At 45.8% G+C, this 22,793-nt stretch overlaps 1 protein-coding gene across 2 annotated transcripts in view; it reads left to right on the forward strand.

Moving 5' to 3' along the window:
• Nucleotides 1-4,731: 4,731 nt before the first annotated feature.
• The window catches only part of LOC135903783 (zinc transporter ZIP5-like), an 83,478-nt gene continuing 65,416 nt past the window's right edge, over nucleotides 4,732-22,793 (forward strand). The window contains exon 1 of one of the 2 annotated variants that reach the window (XM_065434173.1): nucleotides 4,732-4,874. The gene's annotated coding sequence lies outside the window, so the exon portion shown is untranslated. Of the gene's footprint in view, nucleotides 4,875-20,839; nucleotides 20,966-22,793 lie in introns of those variants that run through there. The other variant, XM_065434176.2, reaches the window with a different exon arrangement.

The following is a 22,793-nucleotide window of genomic DNA, read 5'->3' on the forward strand; positions in this document are numbered from 1 at the left end:
AGGCAGTGAGGCACTGGAAGTCGTAAGGGAATACATCTACTTAGGGCAGGTAGTGACGGCGGATCCGGATCATGAGACGGAAATAATCAGAAGAATAAGAATGGGCTGGGGTGCGTTTGGCAGGCTTTCTCAGATCATGAACAGCAGGTTGCCATTATCCCTCAAGAGAAAAGTATATAACAGCTGTGTATTACCAGTACTCACCTACGGGGCAGAAACCTGGAGGCTTACGAAAAGGATTCTACTGAAATTGAGGACGACGCAACGAGCTATGGAAAGAAGAATGATAGGTGTAACGTTAAGGGATAAGAAAAGAGCAGATTGGGTGAGGGAACAAACGCGAGTTAATGACATCTTAGTTGAAGTCAAGAAAAAGAAATGGGCATATGGGCAGGACATGTAATGAGGAGGGCAGATAACTAATGGTGATTAAGGGTTACAGACTGCATTCCAAGAGAAGGGAAGCGTAGCAGGGGGCGGCAGAAAGTTAGGTGGGTGGATGAGATTAAGAAGTTTGCAGCGACAACATGGCCACAATTAGCACATGACCGGGGTAGTTGGAGAAGTATCGTATAAGAGGCCTTTGCCCTGCAGTGGGCATAGCCAGGCTGCTGCTGCTGCTGCTGCTGATGATGATGATGTCAGATGACAACCGCTGTGAAAGGCCATGATTGCAACGTCAACACAGCAACTACCCTCCGATCTGTGTAATGCGCAACTGACACTGACACGACTAAACGAAGAGAGTTTTAAAGCGTATGCTGCTACAGAGCTGTCACTAATACTGAGAAGGGAGAGGGCTGTAGTCCTTACTCCTCACATTTTTTTTTGTTTTTCTTCAATGTCACGTGCCGCAGGCAACCAAGCCTGCCGCGATGAAATGCAAGGATGCGGAAGAGGGCATGCAGTTACTCTCAGGCACCGCATGATTAGCATCAGCGTTGTTGGTCAGCTGCTCAAATGAACCTCGGTAGCGGCATAAATGCGGGGCCATTTTGTTATCTTGGATCTGTGGGTGTGCGGAAAAGCGAGCTCGTTAATGGAGAGGGACTTGAGCGTTTACTATCTTCGAAACAGGTCAGGTGCAGCCATATTGCTTTTGCCACATTGAATACCGTTAAAACGTTGTCTTGACACTGTTGATTAAAGTAAAAAAAAAACGCTACATAGTTCAGTCACTTTATGGGTTCCAAAAAGGGATGACAGAGCTGCTCTTTCAGAAAGTTTACAAGAAAGCAAGTATTCGCTTCACACAGCGGCGCAAGGAAACGTGCCAGCTTGCTTTTGTCGCTTTGTGAAAGAAAGAGAGCGGGCTGGAATAACGCGTACAGAATACCAATTTCTACAATATCAGCCTAGGCGCTAACGAAAAGTGAAGAAAACTGGCCTCCTTGGATGTCGTACGGCCTCTAATATAGGCGCATTCCAGAAAAAAAAAGGTTGATTTTGTGATTGCCTCTCTGCGCTTAAAATTTTATTTTCCTTCACGGATGACGTTTTAAGGCATTTGGGAGAGAACTCTGAATGCGGAAAGAAAAATCCGGTTCTGCGTAATGCGACAATTATACCCCAATTTGGTGGGAGGGGGTGGGGGAAGGCGGCTACTCCGTTTCGCGTTTCCTCAGCACAAAAATTATCACAGGAATTCTGTTGCGTTTTCATTAATGTTTTGTTGTCATCAGTATACTTTATTTACAAATTTGCGCCAAAGGGTGGAAAGCATCGCGCTAGAGAGCGGCAGATATTTACATAAGATGATGAGACAGGAGAGAGAGCGAATAAGAGATGAAAGGCACAAGGTTAAACACAACAACTGTCCTTTCGGCTACTCAGCACTGAAGGAAGGGAAAAGGGTATAAAAGATCAGGAGAGAAGAAGAAACAAGGTATGAAAGGAATAGGTGCGCAAAGCACGAGGAAGATTTTTGACAGCAACAACTATTTGGTTCTTGTTGCTGTTGGTGTATATATAACAGGCACTGCTGTACGCAGGAAGGCTGACATAAATCGAATGTTGCTGCTACTAACGATCACGATGATGATCGATGCGTCTAATTCCTCAGTTGGATCGCCTTTGCCAGCTAAAATGAAACCAAAAGGACCCAGGAATGTGACCAGGTCATGTGCATTATTACAGAGCACTTCAGATGAAACCCCTGATAATGACAGTTAAAAGCATCATCACGCCTCATAAATATTAATGCACTGGAGTGGCAGTTACGCATCCATTTTCCTCGTTCACTTGAATCGGGAACGTCCATGGATGCGATGTCTAGCAGGAAAACTTCGAGTGCCTGCACAGCGCGCGCTGCCGATACCACAGCCCATCAGGCTACACACAGTAACAACCCCTCCCTCGCAAAGCCAGAGGACGTTCAGAAATCTGAGTGCAGCACAGGCGTGGCCTCCATTCGCATGACACCCAGCGCAACTGAACACAACCAACGGCGGCTAGACGGAAAGAAAATTAGATGCCGGTGAAACACATTCTTGCTCCCGGACGTTGCGCAAATTGGCGTGCCTTGCAGCAACCGGCCAATTACCGAGGCGCTCCCATGAGGGAAAGAGAAAGAGAGAGAAAATGCGCAACAAAAATTACGAGCCGGTACCCATACTCGAAGAGCAGTTCTCTGGCCAGGTAACTTGATAGGAATTAGTGCTTGGTACTAACATACCTAGTAGCAAACATATCACGTTTCCTTCTTCCACCGTCACCCCCCCCCCCTTCTTTTTTTTGTTTCAATATACATTTAAAAGCTCAGCTGGTGCGGATGGCGAAATTTGCCCTATGCAGGTGGATTTCTTGAAGAGGAGGACAGTACTTGCACAACAAACTGGCATTATTAGTTACCTGAGTACCGAAAGTTGATTGATTTAGTTTTAATTATTCGCCTCGCGAGGTATGTTGAAACAGCGAAATTTAACCAGAACACTAGTGAAGTCCTGTTTGCTTTGCAGGAGTCCTAGGCTGGCGCCAATTTCTAGATACGCATCCGCAAGTATGCGTTACGGAATACAATGGCGTTCTAGTTAATAGTTTTCCAAAAGCCTCACTCTCGCAGTCAGGGACTACGTTAACTGCTGCACGAATGCTTTTTTTTAAATTCTTATTTGCCCATTTTGAGAGTGGGACTGTGGAATCGGGGCTGGTTGCGGAATTTTCGCTGAGCAGCATAAAGTCATCATTGCTCGGCTTCAATTTGGCAATTCCAAGGTCTGCCGTATAGTTAATAATTAGAAAGTGAATTAAAAATTATGGGGTTTTACCTGCCAAAGCCAAGGTCTGATTATGAGGCACGGCGTTGTGGGGGACTCCGGACTAATTTAGTACACTTGGGGTTCTTTAACGGTTGCCTAAATATAAGTACACGGGTCTTTTCGCACTTCACCCCCCATCAAAATGCGGCCGCCGTGGCCGGAATTCGATCCCGCGATCAAATTCTGCAGTCCAACACCTCAGCCACTAAGCAACCACGGCGGGTAGAGAAAGCTAATTATTGTCTAAAGTACATGAACACTGCGACTTAATATGCAGTTAATCTGCGGCATTTCCATAAATCCACCCAAAAGGGCACAACAGCGCTGCTACAGACGACAAAGAAGAAATGTTTGCACTATATAAAAGAAAGGAGAAAGGTTGTGCACCAGACGGCGATCCTCCTATGAAAAGAATATGTGAACGAAAGACTGCGAATGAGGCTTGGGAAATAAAGTATTACGCTTTCAGAAGGTATGGAAATGGAGGCATACCATTGGCAAAATATGTGACTTCTATCCACCTTTGCTACCCCGTGACTTGTATGGTAACTGCGGAAAGATTTTCCAGATGTGTGGCAAACGAGCACTGGCCTCGACGATTGCTTTACAAGCACATATCGAAATGTGCCGACTTTAATATTATGACTTCGTATCTCAACATTCTGTTCTGAAAAAAAAAGTGTAATTCGGCAGTGTGAAGTTTTGTGCCTCTTATGCGGTCGCAGAGAATATAATTGACTCATAGAACAACAAAGTTTCTCACGGTATCAGAATGGTGCTGGCAACCGCAACACACCGGTCTCCGTGGTCGTTAGTAGTCCGGCCGGCTTGGACATTCAGCAAGCGGCAGTCTATATTACTAGCCCCACATTTCTCGCTTTGTAGTTTGATTTTCAACGTTTATTTAAGGTTGAACGCGACTTGAAGTTTCGTTAAACAGGCGCTAAGGAACAGTTGTCTCTTTTTCTGTGTTGCGCATTTTCTGAACATTATTTGGAGGCGAGGTTCTAGTCTCCGTTTACACTTCTATCTCAGCGCGTCAAAGTTATGAAATAAAGACTCATCACAAGCCACAATGAAATGAAGTGCTACAGCGCACGTGCGCGTGTTCGACCCATACCAAGCAGTTTCACGCTGCGGAGCTGTGCTAGAAGAAATAATAGTTTTTTTTTTCTGCGATGCGTGGTCCCACAATTGTTGCTTGCGAGTGTATACATGTTTAGATACAACACACACGTGCAGGAACAGACCAAGAAAACAGTAATGAGAAAGCATGCCCGAGCCAAAGAGACCACATAACCGATTCAAGCGGGGTGTTTAGCGGCAGGAGCCTGGCACCACCCGATGGTCAAGCGTCCGCGCTTTGCGCGCGTCCAGCCCAGGGAACGCCCGCCAGCCGTCGACGTCTCGCCACCACCACCAGACTCACATCGAAGCCGGTTCGCGGCGTGTCTCCCTCCCTTCTCTCCGCGAGTCCCTCGCCGCTCGAGTCTGTCGTCGCGCGAGACACGCGGTGCCATTGCTGCTACGCCGGTGGAGCCGGCCGAAGGCCCTGTTCCCGTTTGCAGCCGCAAGGACGGAGCTGTTTCGGATACGCCGCTCGCACGCCCGTCACCGGTGAGTCGCGCTCCTGCGGCGACACCCCTGCCGCTGCGGCGACATTGCTCCTGGGTGGTGTGTGTCCAGAATCGGGGATGTATGGAAAGCGCGCGCGCGCGTGTGTATTTGTGGGGCCGGGAAGGCCATGCAGTCGATAGTGCCATTCTGTCCGGCATGAGATCACAGTCTAGATGAGCAGCCGTTGTCAAATGTATACAGGCTACACCGCGCCTTCACCGTACATATATATATATAGACCAAGACTGTTTTCTATATATATATATATATATATATATATATATATATATATATATATATATATATATATATATATATATATATATATACATATATATATATATATATATATATATATATATATATATATATATATATATATATATATATATATATATATATATATATATATATATATATATATATATATATATATATATATATATATATATATATATATATATATGTCGCCCGGCTATGCGGTACACTTTCTGTGGCAATCCTGAAGCTACCCTCATCCGGATGGTGAGGGCAGTTGTTCTTTTTATTCTCCAGGTCGTTGGAACGAACCTACGGCACACCACAAGAAGTCCCTTAAACAACCTGTATGTAGTCAGCCTGTTGGTCATAGGCTAAGCAGCCCGTATTCTTTTGAAATAGACTGTATGTCGCGTGGACAAGGAGTAAGACTGTGCTTGGTGCAAAATAAGCTGCACTCAAGGAAGCCACAGCTGCAGCAACGTACCGGTGAAGTTAAGTTGCTACTCCACGTGCGGAAGTCGGTGCCTGAGGTGTGCTTCAGCGTGTCTTTGACCTCGACTGCGATGCGTTTCACAGGTTCCTTCATGCGTGTCTGGAAGGAGTCCGTACACTGGCGTTTGCGTCTAGGTGGTTATCGTGCTATAAACCAGGTGCGCAAACTGAACCACGTGCCCTTCCTTCGTTCACATGGTTTACGAGGCACTTGGAGGTGATGTTATATGAGCTACTTTGCAAGCTGTCGTTCTTGGCGCTCGCATTTTTGTGAATGTTGAGCGTAGCCGGCCCCGTCGGAGCCTCATGGAACTTTCATGTTATGACGCATGTTCTCTTTTGAGTGTCGGATGTTGCAAATACGAGATAGCGACGAGCCGACGATGACGACCAAGTTTGAGTCAAGTGCGGCTTCGCCTCGTCACGCACGTGTTTACGCAAGTCACGTGTTGGCTGTAACGTATGCAGGAAAGGAGTGTCTGAGTGATTTGTCACTGGTTTATTTGTACTTGCTTTTGAAGGTGATGTTTTATTTATGAAATCCAGCTTTTCTTTTGTATTTGCTTCTTCCGGCGGTCTGTCTCTTCCTTCTTCATGCTATGAGAGAGTTAATCAGAAAGTGATCACCATCGCGTTGATAATAGAAAACTTTATCGTGGTATACTGTACGGCTGGCTAGAACATGTATTATGTCATCAAGACAATTTTACTTTCCTTACATTCTAAAGGGGCACACCTGATAAATTTGAGTAGGTTAGCCTTTCCAAATAAAATCATCATCATCAACAGTCTATTTTTATGTCCACTGCAGCGCGAAGGAATCTACCTGCTATCTCCAATTACCTCTGTCTTACACTAGCTGATTTCAGCTTGCGCCTCGCATGTCCCAATTTCATCCCCCTCATTAGTTTTCTGCCGTTCTCGACAGCACTACTCTTCTCTTGGCACCCATTCTGTAACTCTAATAGTCCGCCGGTTATCTACCGTATGCATTACATGGCCTGCACAGCTTAGTTTATTTGTCTTAGTGTCAACTATACAACATCAGCTATCCCCGTTTCCTCTCTGATCTACACCACTATCTTCCTATCTCTGAACGTTATGCTTAATATTTTTTGTTCCTTAACTTTTTGCGCTGTTCTTAACTTGCTCACGAACTTCTTGGTTAGCCTCCAAGTTTCTGCCCCATATGTTAGCACCGGTAGAATGCAATGATTGTATACTTTTCATTTCAACTATAGTGGTAAGCTCCCAGTGAAGATTTGGTAATGTCTGCCGTCTTCACTACAATCCATCTTTTATTCTTCTGCCCGTTTCGTTCTCATGATAAGGTGCCAAATAACATACTGCAGCTGTAATTGTAGTGATAAACCTTGAATACACTTCATATATTTCAAAGTCCGGCGCAAACTGAGAACACAAACTTTCTCTTAATACGAAACAACAAATCCAAAGGTAAAGCATGTTCGCAAAATTGGCGATTTGCGTTAGTTGGTATTCCGTGATGTTTTCTTGAGTTTAGTGCAACTCAATATTAGTGAAGAAAAAAAAAGGAAAAGCAAGAATAAAAGACACAAGAGGTGCGCTAAACTTCCATTTGTTTATTACGTGGCACCTATGAATTGCTTTTATACCAAGGCACAAAATTGCTTGGTATATAGCATGAATTATATGAAGTATACCAGCAATCAATAGATGCCACGAAATAAACAGTTCGAAGTTAGGTGCCCTCTTGTCTCCTGTTCCTTCTCGTTTTTTTTCTCTCTTTGTTTTCCTTTGCTCGTTTTTAGTTAAGCGAACGTTAAGAAAATGTCATAAAAAACACGTGTTGCTGAAGTTTCATTCATAATAATTCTATCTTATACCGTCACTTGCCTTATGCCTAAACTCCCAGCGTGTTGTGTGGCCTGGATTCTCAGAACACACACACACATACACACACACACACACACACACACACACACACACACACACACACACACACACACACACACACACACACACACACACACACACACACACACACACACACACGCGCACACACACACACACACACACACACGCGCACACACACACACACACACACACAAACAAACAAACAGGCGCCCGCACCTACATGCACGCGCGCGCGCGTACCTAGCGCGTCCAATTCCTGCGAGAAATACCTGTATTTTTTCCTATACATTTCTGTCAAGGCCAACCGAGGTCAATCGTTGCGAAGCTCCCTCGGCGGTGCAGTGAAGAAGAGTTCGCTTTGTATTCGCTCATGACTCAGAGGGTAATAAACCCTGCAGGAAAAAGTTTTCAAGGTCAGATGGCTTAGGGTACTAGCTGCGCAGAAAGAACGCTGAAATACTTGCAGCATGGCGGCTTTCATCAATTCGATCAGAGATTAAAGATTGCGGCTCGCGTCTATTACAATACAGGACGAGCCATCACAACCAGAAATTTTGGCACTGACTCAACGATTTACGCACGAGTGTTCTGCGAAGCATAAAACGAAGACAAGAGAAATGTTAAGGCAGGCACATACGTTCGCCCAGCTAACAAAACCTTTCGGTTGCGTAACTGGAAACTCTTCCACCTCTTTGCCCCCTAAGGAACGTGTTCTCGGAAAATGGAAGGTTGTTGCACAACAGGAGACAGCCACGGTCTCATCCTTGCGACACTTCCTTAAAAGGCAGAGTCCTATTAGCATAAGGAAACTGGTGGCACCGGCACCGAGAAAGTTTCTTGAATTAGCGATGCAACCTTCATGAACAGTAGAAAACTGTGTGGTAACGAATGCAAACTTTTTTCTTGCAATAATTTGCAGTCTCAAATGGGTCAACAAATGTTTACATGATAAAAAAGGATTGGCCGATCTGGTAAAATTTATTGTGGTTCTGTACTCGCAACCGGTTGTACTATCTATGAAAATTTTGCTGCATTCGCTGCAACAAAAGCCATACGTGAAAAACGTGCGTTATTCCGCCCCAAAAAGTTGCTTCTTGTGTGAAAGGGCTCCGTTAGGTTCACCGTACGTAGGTAACTCTTAAATGACTTGGTGATTTAACGTGAGCGCCAGCCTTGATCAACGCTTGAGTGATGAGCGACAAGAGTAAAAGATTTTCAGTACGGAAGCGCACTCTAGGTTGATGCATCTCTGTATTGAATTGCGCAGTTGCAGATAAATATGAACTTTCTGAGCGGTTTTGGCACTGCCGCAGCCAATGAATAGGTATATACCTGCAACTACATTAGCTACAAGAACGAGGGCTTGAAAGGAGCTTACGCCCAATAGAGCCAGTGTTTGCCGATTGAAAAATATCACAGCCCGCCATATATAACTAAGAATAAAGATCCATAAGTTCAGCAACTTCCCAATCCAGTAATACCGTATATGAACACATCGGGATCCAATTTAAAAGCTTGTACGTTTCTATGTGTAATATGTAAAAACTTGATGTGGGCATTATGGGGCACATGGCCTTTAATAGAGAGCTAGCCGTCTCAGATGGGTACCTGCAGTGGTGGCCCAGTGACTATGGCGTTGTGCTGCTAAGCAGGAGGTCGTGGGATCGAAACCCTGCTACGGCAGCCGCATTTCGAGAAAAGGAAAGCTGCACTTAACAAATAAAGTGTGAGCGTGAGCGGCCATGACAAAACACTTATTAGTGCAGTAACACTCACACTGTCTGATGCAGTATCAGCGTCAGAAATTATCCGCAATGGCAGGAGAAGACTCAGTTTGCAGAATTATGAAGCGAGTTTTCTATTCTTACCTACATTCTTTCATGCTTCCTGGCGGCAACTTTTTTCACCTGAATGTCAGTGTTTTGCCGTGCGTTGCATCGCATCGCTTCAGCGACGATATCCTTGTTTGACATTAAATGCTGCTCTGGCAGTAGGATTTAGTCAATGTCCAGCCCTAAAGAGTCAAATTTCACGAGTGTAAGTCTTGGATTCGATAACGGCTTAGGCACTTTTGTATTTTCCAGCATAAAAATAAATTAACAGAGCTACCACTAGTATCTTGTGGCATAAGCTTAAATATTTCCAACTCGCTGTTATTCATATTTCGAAACTACAAGCACTTTGGCTGCTGATTTCATCCTTACTTATGGCTTCGTCGACAGCAATTTGTGCTTGCTCTGTCTTTTTCGTTGCACAGCTACAGAACATCATTTTCCGTTAGAGAATAATGCACTCAGCCTCAATTGCTCAATACCTCCCTATATAACAAGCTATGAGTCATTGACAAAGCCGGCCGTTTTTCTGGTAGGCCAAGTGAGAGACTCGTCATTTTGTTTCATCGTCAAATTGGTTGCCTATCGAGCAATAGGACCGCTTTGTTAGCATCTTGTACGACGCATTCGTTTTAGTTCTGGAGTTAAATTTCCCACCGGAGTCTCTGAGAGTGCAGAAGGTTTCACGACAATAGATAATTGGCAGCTTAGCGACGACAATAGTCTTTCAACAGCCAACGTGGCGGATTATGTCTTATTGATCTTTCGTTGCACTGAACCATAGTGCGTTTACGTGCGTGCCCATGACGATACGCCTTCGAGTCGAGTGACCAAGTGCAGTGCTGACAGGAAATTGTTCTCAGCGCGCGTATGCGGAAGTGTTTCGCAGCAGGCCGTCTAGAACGCCTCCTAAGCAGAACAGCGAGAAAGGAAGAGGGAGTAAGAGACACACAGCGAGCAAGGAAAATATGGTCTCATGCAACGAGGAAGCAGGCACATTGTGTCACCGCAACATGCCAAAACAGCGTCTGCGGTGGAAAGACAAGAAAGGAAAAAAAAGAAGAAAGGATAGGCACAACACACACGCTTCTGTTGTGTCTACCTTTCTACATCTGTAGGCGCTGCTTTTAGCTGCTGCAATCTGAACCCGAACGGAGAAGACGAAATCGTGGTGTTGTTGAAGTACGTTGCACCATGTGGATACATTGTCAAACGCCTGCGGGATAATCTACGCCTTCACTGTATATCTCGTTCGGCTGTGTGGTGCAGTTAGCGGGGCGCTCCTGATACTCCAGATGTCTAGAAGGGGAGTACGAGAGTTCTTGTTCACCAGGGCATTGGAGCTTATGGGGTATATTACGGGAACTCCCATAAACAGCCTGTAATCATAAACCATAAACAGTCATAAATAGCCGCAGTCTTTACAAAACTATGATTGATGGCGAAGCAAAGTTGGCGACAGTTAGGTCATATATATATATATATATATATATTTATACGCTACTTCGATTGTGCCACATTCTCTTCCATCACAATGCAAGGTAAAGGTGGCAAATGTTCACCAACAAGCCACAAATACTAGAACAATGAGCAGCCAACGCTTAAGCTGAATACTGCCTGGGAAAGCTCAGAGCCACCACGTCAATGAAGCAGCTTTGGCCGAAAGATGCTTATCGAGGCTCGTAGATGACCAAAAATAGCTCGTCGCCGCCGTATAAAAAACTGCAAAAAACTTCGAGAAATGGACGGAACGGACGAAGGAACAAACAGAATCAAGGCGTAACGTGAGCAATAAATAAGCAAACTCTAAGAGACCCCGGGGCATTGGGAGACATGCCAGGAGTGTGTCCCGGCCGCACGAGGTCTTTCATGGCTGGAGGGATACACCCGGATATTTAGTCGCTGTGGTTCTCCACTGCCGATGCGAGCCCAACCGCGAGCTACGCGGGAACGTGCCGCGCACGTGCCGGGAACCTGCTCCGAAGTGCATGGGCGTAATCAAAGTTGGCCGAAGAGCGAGCATTCAGTGGCGGCCCGAGATCACAAGGAAGTAGAAGGCTCTCTGCTCCGGTGCCTTCGAAATTATTTACCACTGTTTTCGATGCCTCGAGCAGCATCTTAAACTACGGCGACGTCTTGTTGAGTCTGCGGCTCTGAAAACTCGGAGCGAAGGTTGTTTATTTAGAAGTGTCACCATTTTTGGACAATGTTAACCGGCTTATTATTCATGAGATAAGAAGAGCTAAGCAGATAAACAATGGAGCTGAACGTTCTATTCCAGTGTATTGAGATTTTGTAGCTGAGAAAGGTGTTATACGTGACGACGAACAAGCGGGTGCTGGATAGGGCATGCATGCTTCTAAGTTTAATAGAACAGCGATCCCTGAAAGCAAGCTCACAGTACTTGATTCACCATAAAAGGGAGTACCATGACCTACCTAGCTTTGGCCATCACTGGTGGTGCCCATCACGCATGACATCCTGTCAGCTTGTGATGACAGCAGAGGTAACTTCATCTGCAATGTACTCAACATCGGTTTATCCGAAAACATTGGGCGTGGCAACTGAGGATGTTGCGCCTTCGTCAGGGGCTTTACTAACTAACTAACTAACTGCCATCAAGCTCGAGGCTTGATGGCAGTTAGTTGCGATGTGTGAGGCGCCCGGCGTCACCAGTTTATAGCACCACAAGACCCAGGACGTATAGCGCTTCATAAGCGGCTAATCAAGCGTCGCTGCATCGGCGCTTAAGTTGGTTGGTTGGTTGGTTGACCCCAGGAGATGTGGCTCACCCACTACTGGGTATAGGCGCTCAATACAGTTCGCATACCAACGCCTTTCGAACTTTCTTCTTCATCGGCCTACTGGCTATCACAACGTTCGTTGCAATATCAATAAATTGAAACTGAAACTGAAACCTGCGGCAATCTTTATCACTCAGTCGAAAGAAAACTGCTTGAGTCCTTTTATAGCCAGCACCGATGCCTTCCGGGCACACTTTCACACAGTGGTTCAGTCAACATTCTTCGCCTCCTCGCTACTTGCATCATTGCTTTCCGTACATTGGTTGCAGTTGCGTAGCAGACGGCACCTTAGGGAACGACGAAGCCTCGGGCAAGATGGAATTAGGTGGCTTTCTCTCGCAGCATGGCACGACTTCCCCGCACGAGGCAAGCGGCCACCCAAGGCACGCGCAGGCGCAAATCAGAGAGGCTCGTGTGACCACGCGCTTTCTCCTGGCGTCCACCGAAGGAACGAGGTCAGTGCGAACGGACAGAGGCACGACCGGAAGCCGCCGAGCAACCAGGAAGCGGGCCATCGATTCCGCGAGACCAGAACGCGCGCCACTGCCCGGGACGCGAATCTTCCATCGACGACGCTGCCTCGAATTGCGTCGAGCTGCGATAGCCGCACCCTGCACCTCCTGCTATCAGTATTAGCACGGGCGCTTGCCGCTCGCCCATGTTACGCCGTTGTAGAAATTGTACGCCTTCGGTGGGAGCCTGCGCTCGGCGACATGGCGCGCAAGCTTTACTCGCGCGGGTTGTGATGCGTGGGAACATAATATTGCTATGGGGATGTTGCTCGATTTATTTATTTATTTATTTATTTATTTATTTATTTATTTATTTATTTATATAGTTATTTACTCATTTCATGACATCTAATGTGCTGTTGCAGGTGCGTTATTGCGTATGTCTTGTCCCCAAAAGGTAGAAATGAAGTAGGCGCATGGGTGTTGCATCCATTTACAATCCCCACTTAAGCGTACCTAGATAGAAAAGGCATGGAGCTGTCTCTGAGTTCAGTTGCTGCGCATATTTCAGGCATACTAGCCGACAATCTTTGCGATTTTTCAGTGATCGCAGGAAATATTTGGCGGAGTGATATTATGCAACACTACACCTGGGTACTTCGCACTCGGTAAGAATGTGTTGGCCACCGGCCATGCACGTACAGCCCGTTAACAAATTGAAAAGTATTCAAACATGATTCTCTGCGGCTTTAAAAAGGCACATGTGAATTGCACTCTTTCTACTACCAAGGTGGGAACAAACTCGGTTGCACTGGGCGTGGATTGGTGTCGCGTTTGCCAAGTGATACTCGTTTATAAATTGTTGGGCCCACAGCATTATATATGACACATTTGGCTGGGATGAAACGATCGCGCGCCTCATATATGTATCAGCCCACTTCACAGTATGGAGACGCCGGTGCTGTGTAGCACATTAGAGACACTGGACAGCAGGCCTCTGCCAAAACTTAAGATCTTAGGACAGTGGTCACAACGGACAGACGTAGTACAGTTAGAGCACTAGATCCTTTCCTGCGGTCTGCGGGTCTGAGGGAAGACAATGACAGGTGACATGTGGCGCCTCAGAGGTTTATGCACAAAGTTTCCAGTTCCTTACCTTTATATTTCTCCTTTATTCCGTGTTTAAACCCATTTACCCTCCCCTGCATGCAGGGTCGCAAATCGGAGTTTTTCTGGTTAACTTCATCGCGTTTCCTGTTTCTTTTTTGTCTCTCTCTCTCTCTCTGCAATCTCCTCATTATGAACACGCCATGCATACGCTCTCACAAATTCTGGCGATGCGAAAAAAGTGCCACCTGCATTACCGAACTTGCTTCTCGGTCCACGTTCGCTAACAGCTGAGGGCAACGTCGCGCGGTTCCTCAACTTCTCTCCTTCTCGATAAAGGAGGGAGAAACAGACGCTTCAGAAAAGGTATAGCGAGAAAGGGGTCCGAGTGCGAGAGCGAGCAACCCTTCTCCGCCGTCCCTTCAAACGAAACAGCATAGGCAGCGTGCTGACAGCCAGCGCCGTGGCTCGCGGCGTACTCCCAGCTGCGCCAATGTTTCCTCAAGCGCACAGCGAATGGATTCTATTGTGTCGCTGCTTTTTTCTTTTCGTCGATTTCTTTCTCTTACCTTGCAACCGTACACGTGCATCATGCGCGACGGGTGGTGCACGTAGGCTCCCACAAAACAAGAACATCGAGAGCGCGGCGTGTCTGCCTCAGGCTCCTACCGGAAGCTAGCGACCCAACCACGGAGGACATGCTGTGCCTATCTCTTTCTCTGGTGTGGCTTTTGGTTCCTCGACACTGCAAGGACAGAGGGAGCTTACTGACTCCGCAGGCCTGCATTGGTTTATAGGTTGGCTAGGTAGGATGGGTTGAAAAGTTGTTTTGGCGAATGTGACGCAGCAGACGCAAATAAGAGTTAGTTTCCTTGCTCTCTTTCTTTTGTGTGGGGAAAAAGTCAAACGTTTGACCTATAGTTTCGCGCCGCTTGGCACGCGTCGCTCAAAGAGCGAATATCAAGAAACAGGGTAAACGTGTCGTGCAAGCTCTGAGGACAACAGAAAGACAGAGGCACCCCTGCCATGCATCCTAATGACCATCGGGCACGCGAAATGTAGCGGACTTAAAAAGCTTATTCTGGCAAGGGTTAAGACAGCTATTTGCTTTCTGTTCTTTGCGTAGCATCATGAACGTCCCGACCGGTAATTGAACGCTCGAGGTGCAGTCAATTGCTTCAATATTCTGACAACACCCAGACGTTTGCAGTCCTTTAACTTTCGTTAAATATGTGACCGTCTTTATGTGACAGTATTTTAAAAGGTGTGTGTATTCAAGCCTTCTTTTCTTCTTAAGCATGTGGAGATTGAAGACTGACGCGGAATAAGCGGGGAGGGGGATATCTTGAACAATAGGCATCTGAATAAATGAATAAGCGATAGTTTTTACCGGAAAGTTATCGCATGCTTGTATTGGCTTTTGTTCACGCTCCTCCAGAAAAATAAACAGTTGGCATGGCTAGAGGTTGTTCATGGTACTTAGAATAACATGTGTTGTGATTTGTTGACTGTTGTGAATTCATGCTTAAAGCGCCGACGTCAGCACCACCTTAGTTCAATTTCACTGTCGTTTCATGTGGCATTCTTCAAATGGCGAGCAACGCTAATAAATTAGCCCCGCAATAATTTCATTTTGACGTAGAAATATTATTTGACACAGTGACCTAAAAGGTGACCTAAAGCGCATGCTGACGAGGTAATAGTGCCAATTTGCTTTGTAAATGGCGTGTACTTCAAAGAGTCGACCGAAGCCCATAGTATGAATTAATGGACTGCTTAGACTATCGTTAAAGCACAAATAAAATGTTGCACTGTGTTGACTTGTTTCAAGGCATCAATCAAGGAAAACAAAGATATTAAAGACGTAGGGGAGCTCGGATCAGAGAACATGATGTTATTGCCCCCGGTATGTCTTCAGACATAAATCGGCTGTATGAGTTTAAGGTTTAGTGACCTGCAGTTCTACCGGTCCGAAGCACCAACCTTCGCTCATTTTCCGTGTAATTCCTCAGAAGCAGTTTTGCGAGTCAGAAACCGCGACTACTGGGTGCAGTGAACGAAACGATGGAGAAGGAGGGAGGCGGGGGCGTGGAGGAAATCCCTGAAGCGTGAATCTGGGCAAGAAAGTGACAAAAACAGCATTGAATAATAAAGAAAGTTTGAGTAAGAGAGTAAAAAGAAATTGACATAACCACATCTAGAGTTCATTGAAAGCTATAGAGGGAATAAATAACGGTAGCGGCTGTGTGCGAAAACATTCAGACGTGGATAAAGTGACTTGCACATGATTCAGTGCGTGAATTTTCGCTAAATAGGGCAATTTTACTGATGGTGCACTGTGAAGAAAGAATATGGGCACTCGAACGAAGTATGTGATGGGGGTTTAATGTTCGTGGAAAGGAATTTACAAACCCTACATTATCCATATTGTTCTTGTAGACCGCTTTGGCTGTTTACATTGTTGTTCATTGGGCTGTAGATGATCTGTATACTGTCTGCGAAATCGTTCCGTTAACACATTTGTTACCTTTGGCCATTTGTGGTTTGTATGGACTACTTAGTATAGTTATTGAGCTTGTTGTTCATGTATACAGATGGTAGTCCATGAAAAGTATAAGGCCATATGACCTCCTTCAGGCTCTCTGCACTCTTAAAAAAGTTTGTAATCTTTGTGGCTTGTCCCACAACAATAATTGTCACCTGCCTTGCTTGCGTTTACTTTCTTGGAAACTCATCGCTCGCTGTTTTCCTCTTGATAATGATGTGTCAGCTGATAACGCGCAAGCCGCTCGTGACTTGGAAGTACTGGGTTCACAGCATTAAGGAAAGGAAATGCGGTCAATGTAGACGGTGATTATCGTTGTGGGACAAGATAAGCCTCATAGGGTATACTTTTTTAAAGATTGTGTAGACAATTTATAGATTGCAAATAAAAAATCCTTATACAGACTTTACGTAGGCTGTGTAAATAAATTTTCCGTGAGGGTAAGCCTCGAAAAGACAGAGCTGATGTAAAAAAAAAAAAGATAAGAAAAGAAGTGCTCCACTAACCTGAGTAGTGTATAGTTATCTTCTCAAAAATCAGCACGAGGAAAACGATGACACACTGGGCGGTCACGGGCAACTATCGGGTTTGCAAAAAGAAGCATGCACTTATGGCGCCAAAAACAACGTACACGTAAACTTTATTCCCCTTGCTAGGCCCTCATGCGTACATGTTCGTTTCCTCTTCGATGAAGGTGAGAATGACGATTCATCTTTGTTAGATATAAATAAACCTGTATATGCAACACACAATGTCCACTTCCTCAACATGTAGTCCTCGTATTGTAAGCTTTACGCGCTGTATACTGGTGTTAAACTAATTTTCCTGCATGCATTCAGCCAGGGGGCCAGCATTCTGGCGGGCTACGCATATCTACGCTTAGGAAAAAAATGGGAGACTAGATTTAGGCAATTATACGCACCTCCGTCTTCTAACTGCGCCGCTTATTTTGTGTTTTATAATTTAATTAAAAAACTAGCATACCTGATGTGCTTCCAAAGAGCCTGCGTGCAATGTATTACGTGGGGACAATACAAGATGCGGCACCGAAGTCCGCCAATTATCGCGAATAGCAACGAGGCGTCTTGAATCTTTCAGCGATTGCGGCGTCGTCCCAAAAATTGAAGGATCGTTCCAAGAGATTCCATATTGACTCCCCGTGGCACGGTCGTCGTTGTTACCTGGAGTCGCTTTGCTTCTCTTGACCTATAGACCGTATCGTATCGGCGATAGGGTGCAGCCACGCATTACATCCGTCCCAGCACGCCGCCTTATCAGCCAAAGTGACCGATACAAGCTGCCTCCCCGACCTCTGTGCCCCACATCTCTGATCCCTTTCTCCACTTCCGCTCGCCAGCGCTCTCAGGTCGCTGAACGTCGAGCAGCGGGGCGCCATGTAAGCGTCGGGTTCCAGTCACCTACACAGAACGCGCATTGGCGGCGCTCCTGTTGCAGGTGACCTAGAATTCGAAGCATTCTACAGCTAGCTGACAACACTAATTGTAAGCAATAGCGGAGCCGCAGTAGGGCAGGCTATCGTCGTCCCTGCTTTTTCTTTCACACACACACACACACACACACACACACACACACACACACACACACACACACACACACACACACACACACACACACACGCACGCACGCACGCACGCACGCACGCACGCACGCACGCACGCACGCACGCACGCACACACACACAAGTATGTGTTGGTGCCTGTGTTTTCTCTCTCTCTCTCAATATATATATATATATATATATATATATATATATATATATATATATATATATATTCTTCTGAGGGGGGAGGGGGTGTTCCTAAGCATGCTTTAGCGAAAGGAGACCTTTCCGTGCCTGCTACATTTATTGCTGTTTGTCTAAGCCTCCATAATCATTCACGAGCTCTGATGAAGACAGCAGCTTGAGGAGATGGCGGATCTCTTCTAGGAAAAGATTGTGTGTTTTGGAGTGTCGTTGAAAAGGACGGAAGCAAAATATGATGAAGTATACTACAGGAGGATCAGAAAGAAAACGAATGAGCAAAGATGTACTATATAACGTAATGGACAGCGCACAGAAGCATATTGCTAGTGTATTGGTTGTGGTATCATGTAGGCGAGGGAAGGGACGACGTTTTCGCGAGGACAAGGTGACCCGGCGTTGCGTAAGTAGGCGATACGCGCATCATTTTAATGAGTGTCTGGAGGAAGCGTGCGTTGTGAAACTATCGAATGTTCTAGATCTTTGGTCACAAACGAAACATCAGGAATAAGAGCGCTGAGGAGTATGGCGAAGACTGATAGTTCGAGCATCTGCTGTCAGAAAACTGGGAGGAAGCTGCTTCGCATTTCAGTGGGGAACGTGACATCATTCAAAGATCCCTGACTGCTTCTCACGCTTCTCGGCAACTGCGGCTTGTGTAACCGTAATGTTTACCGGGAAACGCTGGCGGCGAACGCTGTTCACGAAGGCGAGCTTTTTGGTAGAGACGTGGCCTCATGCCTGGTCTGATTCAGGTGGTCACGCACAGCCGCCCGAGAAGAAAAAAACACCATTATTTTTAGGTTTCTGTTATTGTCTCGCTCTTTAAATATTTATGTCTGAGATAATTTAACATAAAAGACATGTGCCGTCAGTGTTTTGTTTCATGGAATTAGTTTGTGGGTTGTCACTCGCAAAATTTAGGAGTAACTTTCTCCACAATGTAAGGCAAGGTATAAGCAACTGGAGTAGCAGAATGGTGTGGCAATATAACCCGCATATACCGTATGCCCTATAGCAAGGCGTGGTGTATACATATACCTAAATATATACGGGAATTTTCGCTCACAGACAATGCCACCCACTCCGATGCCGACACCCAATTTTCTGGGACACAAGGCCCTTAACGGTAACGCGTTAATATATTGGACACTAACCACACTGCCAAAATAAAATATACGTGTATGCTGACGATATGTCTCTGTCGTATACGCTCAAAGAAGACTTAGGTATGCACAGCTTGACGATGAGTTGAACATTATCATTGTTTCTAAATACTTTTATGTGTTATGACTTTATTAGTGGGAAAGAAAATCAATAAAAAGTGCCATTACTGAGACCTTAGCTAGGGAGGCAGGAAGCTTGCTATCAGAAGTGATCATACTTACTAGAATGGTACGTTAGAACTAACTTATTGCGAAACCATTAATCATGCGCACATATGACGCTCTACCATCTAGTCAGCCAAGCCGTGGTAGAATATCATAATGACTGCGGCTAATAGCGTCTACTTTATTGCGTCCTTCCTCTTTCGACGACAATTGGCAAAGGTGCGGGCTCCTGGTAATTGCGCAGGAAATCAGTGGCCGCTTAATCTGCGCTAGCGTTTGCAGGTCTATTCTGGCCCCTATAGCCGGAACTGCTCTGCGGTCGTAACGCATATTATGCCCACTTAAGATGCTCGCGACGGGCCTCTCGCATTACGAACGTCTTATTTTAAGCAAACGACCGAGAGCGCATCGCAAAGCAACGCGTGGCCTACTGGAACGATGCACATTTGTTACTTATATCACTGGCGATCCTGCAGAGATTCGAAAACACTTGGCCCTATCGCCAAAGCTTCAGGTCCTTTTAGCTGTGACGTTGGCCTGCACGAGGGCACGGTTCTGGCATCGCACCAGATATCGTTTACTAAGCGAAGCCTGAAGCAGCGGAAATTTACAGGGAAATGTTGGTTTACGACATTTACATAATGCGATAAAAGAGTACAAGAATTTTTTATGTTGGTCTTCTGAACCTCGTTTTTAATATTTTCTTTAAATCGAGCCTAGTTCCCGATACCATCGCAGATGGTATACTGCCAAATTAGTCCACATTGAGGCGCACTGCTCAGATTAGTACGAAGTCGACCCCTACTAATCTGTTAGGCGGTATCATTGAGGCTAGCAAAGAAACTTGAAGACAACACATCGAGCTGACGGAACGGAAATATGTTAGGTGTAGCTCTAACTGTTGAAGTTTGGTTGCCCGTATGGGTGCCCTGATCACAAAACGAAATACACAGCAGCAGCGATTGCTTATATAATCGTTGCTGTGCCTTTCGTTTTGTGGTCAGGGCACCGTACTGGCCCCGAAACATCAATATATGATGACTTAGAAGAGTTTGGAGTTTGGGGTCATTATATATTTTATTTTAAACTGGCGACTGCATGCTTTATTCTACTATGACCTTCCCTCGCCGTACAATTTTCGTCAGACCCTTGAGTATTAATCTCAAGAAGCATGCACCGTTTATTCCGACCACTAGAAAGCCAGTAGAACGGCCATGGCACTGATAGCCTTCACATTAGTTCCACCACCTCAGTTCACTCGCAAACCGTTTCCAATGTGGCAACGACGTCATTTTAACCTTTGTGGCTTCTGCGTTTGCGTTAATACTGACAAAATGTCGCCATCAAATGCTCAAAACTCTGTTCTCAGTGCCTGAGAGAACGTGTTAGGCAATTACGCCGGGAGTGCTTGTTGACCTAGGTCCAAGTAAAGCAGTGAAAGAGGCTGTGACCTCCTGGTGTTATTTTCGCAGCGTTCTGTTCGCACGTGATGAGGGTACTGCGCGAAGCAAAATGATGCTGTGAAGAATGCGCTGAGCCAGCTTAGGCGAACCACGGACGCGTGGTCGGTATGCCGTCAGCTGCAAAGGCTGCACCCATGGCTGCACAGGTATGTTTCATTACAGCAGCATATTGCCACCCGGGATACATCGAGCGGTGCAAGTTTTGCCAGGTTGTATACGGGTCTTACTTTGGTGTGTGCAAAGCGGGAGTTAATAATGCATAACACAGTGTCATTAGAAGTTATTTTAGGGGCATCCAAATACCACATAACTGATACAAAACTGAGTCCTAACTGTACATGTGTAACTATTACGGCAGTCGTAGCACTTTTAAGGTCAATGCATGCAAGATAGCCTTGATATTCGAATTTTCTGCCGTGAGTGAAGAGGCAGCGAAAAACATGCTGAAGGTTTCCGGGAAACTTCGAGAAAAAGAACAAGGCCTATCTTTCACAACACATTCTCTGACGACACGTAAGTAGCTATATGCAATAGGTGGGAAGAGAAAGATTTATTGCTTCACTCGTGTGGCAAGGGTCGTGCTTTTATCTTGACAACTTGAGGGATCTAAACAGTGCAGGCACATTTGGAAGTGAAAAGCACCCAGACTGTGAGGGATTTTTCTTGAAAGATGTTTTCAACTATAACATAAATATATTCGGGACCTTGCAAATGACAGCGCTGACACTGACAACAAGTTCTTTTTTTATTTTATAGCTTACATCCACGTGGAACAAGCTTTCTCACGCTTGAGAGGATTCAACCTTGTCCTTTGGGTTTTCACGCTTCCTTCTTTGCCTTTCTCTGGTTTCTGATGTAGGAATAGGGTCTGCAGATAAACTTGAAACCATTTATGCGACAATTTATTATAACCACTCTCTGCCTAATCTGGTGTGAACAGTAAATCACGTTGAAAAAATAATATTGACTTGAAAAGAATAATCTTATATCTCCTACAATTAACTCCGTACGGAAGGCAAACAGGTCTTTGAGTGCTCAATTGAGCGACGAATGGCATGTGGGACATTAGGTGTTTTTTTGTTTAAGCGGGTTAAGCCGGTTTTTTAAGTTGTTTAAGCGGGTTTGCGTGTTCTAACAGAAAAGGGCGCTGGTAAAGCGACACCAGCTCTAGACGAGCTCGGAGTTGGTTTATTTGCTAGGTCATGTCCGGGGCCTACTACTACCCGTGACAGGCGGCTTATTTCGCACAAGAGTATGTTTTGGCACCTCTTAGGTCTCGCGAGGCTCTCATTAAAATGCTTTGGGAAGAATCAAGCTACAGATTACCTGAAGACAGTGTACAGATTTAGTATTACGCACAGGGCGGGAGGAAGGAAAGCGGGTAGTGGCTTTTGGGGAATGCAATATGGAGAAATCTATACGTCAGTTACCTCGGTCAGGTATAAGCATTGCACAGTCTTTGCACGTGTAGGCCACTGCGCGAAGCTCGAGGGAGCCACAGACTCTGGCTACGGTCGTGTTTAATCTCCTGTTTGGCAGCAAAGAGAAGCACGCGCTGTCAAGGGGGTTAATATTTGCGTATGTTCCCGTGGCGACTTCTACAGACATGGTACAGAAAGTTGGAATCCATCGTGTGACACGCTTGGCATTGAGGCTGTAGTATTTGAAATCTCCCACAAGCGTCAAATTCTTAGTTTTCCAACTTAGTAAATCCTCCATGGCGTTTTTTTTAGCGCAAATTTCACCCGCCAGTCAGGTGGAAGACAGAAGCCCTCTCAAAGGAAATGGCCTAAGGGGACGGCGAAAGGTGACGCTCCATTGTTTCATGCCGAAGTGCTGACGCAACACCCACGGCTCATCAACGCGCACTCACCGTTCTTTTCATTCGCGCCGCAATTTCTCCGGTCGCGAAAGTAGGGCGCACACTCGTGGTCGACGAGAGACCTGCCGGCTGTTTCGGACGCGTGCGCGCGC

This window comes from Dermacentor albipictus, chromosome 4 (assembly GCF_038994185.2).
Source record: "Dermacentor albipictus isolate Rhodes 1998 colony chromosome 4, USDA_Dalb.pri_finalv2, whole genome shotgun sequence".
Taxonomy (NCBI): domain Eukaryota; kingdom Metazoa; phylum Arthropoda; class Arachnida; order Ixodida; family Ixodidae; genus Dermacentor; species Dermacentor albipictus.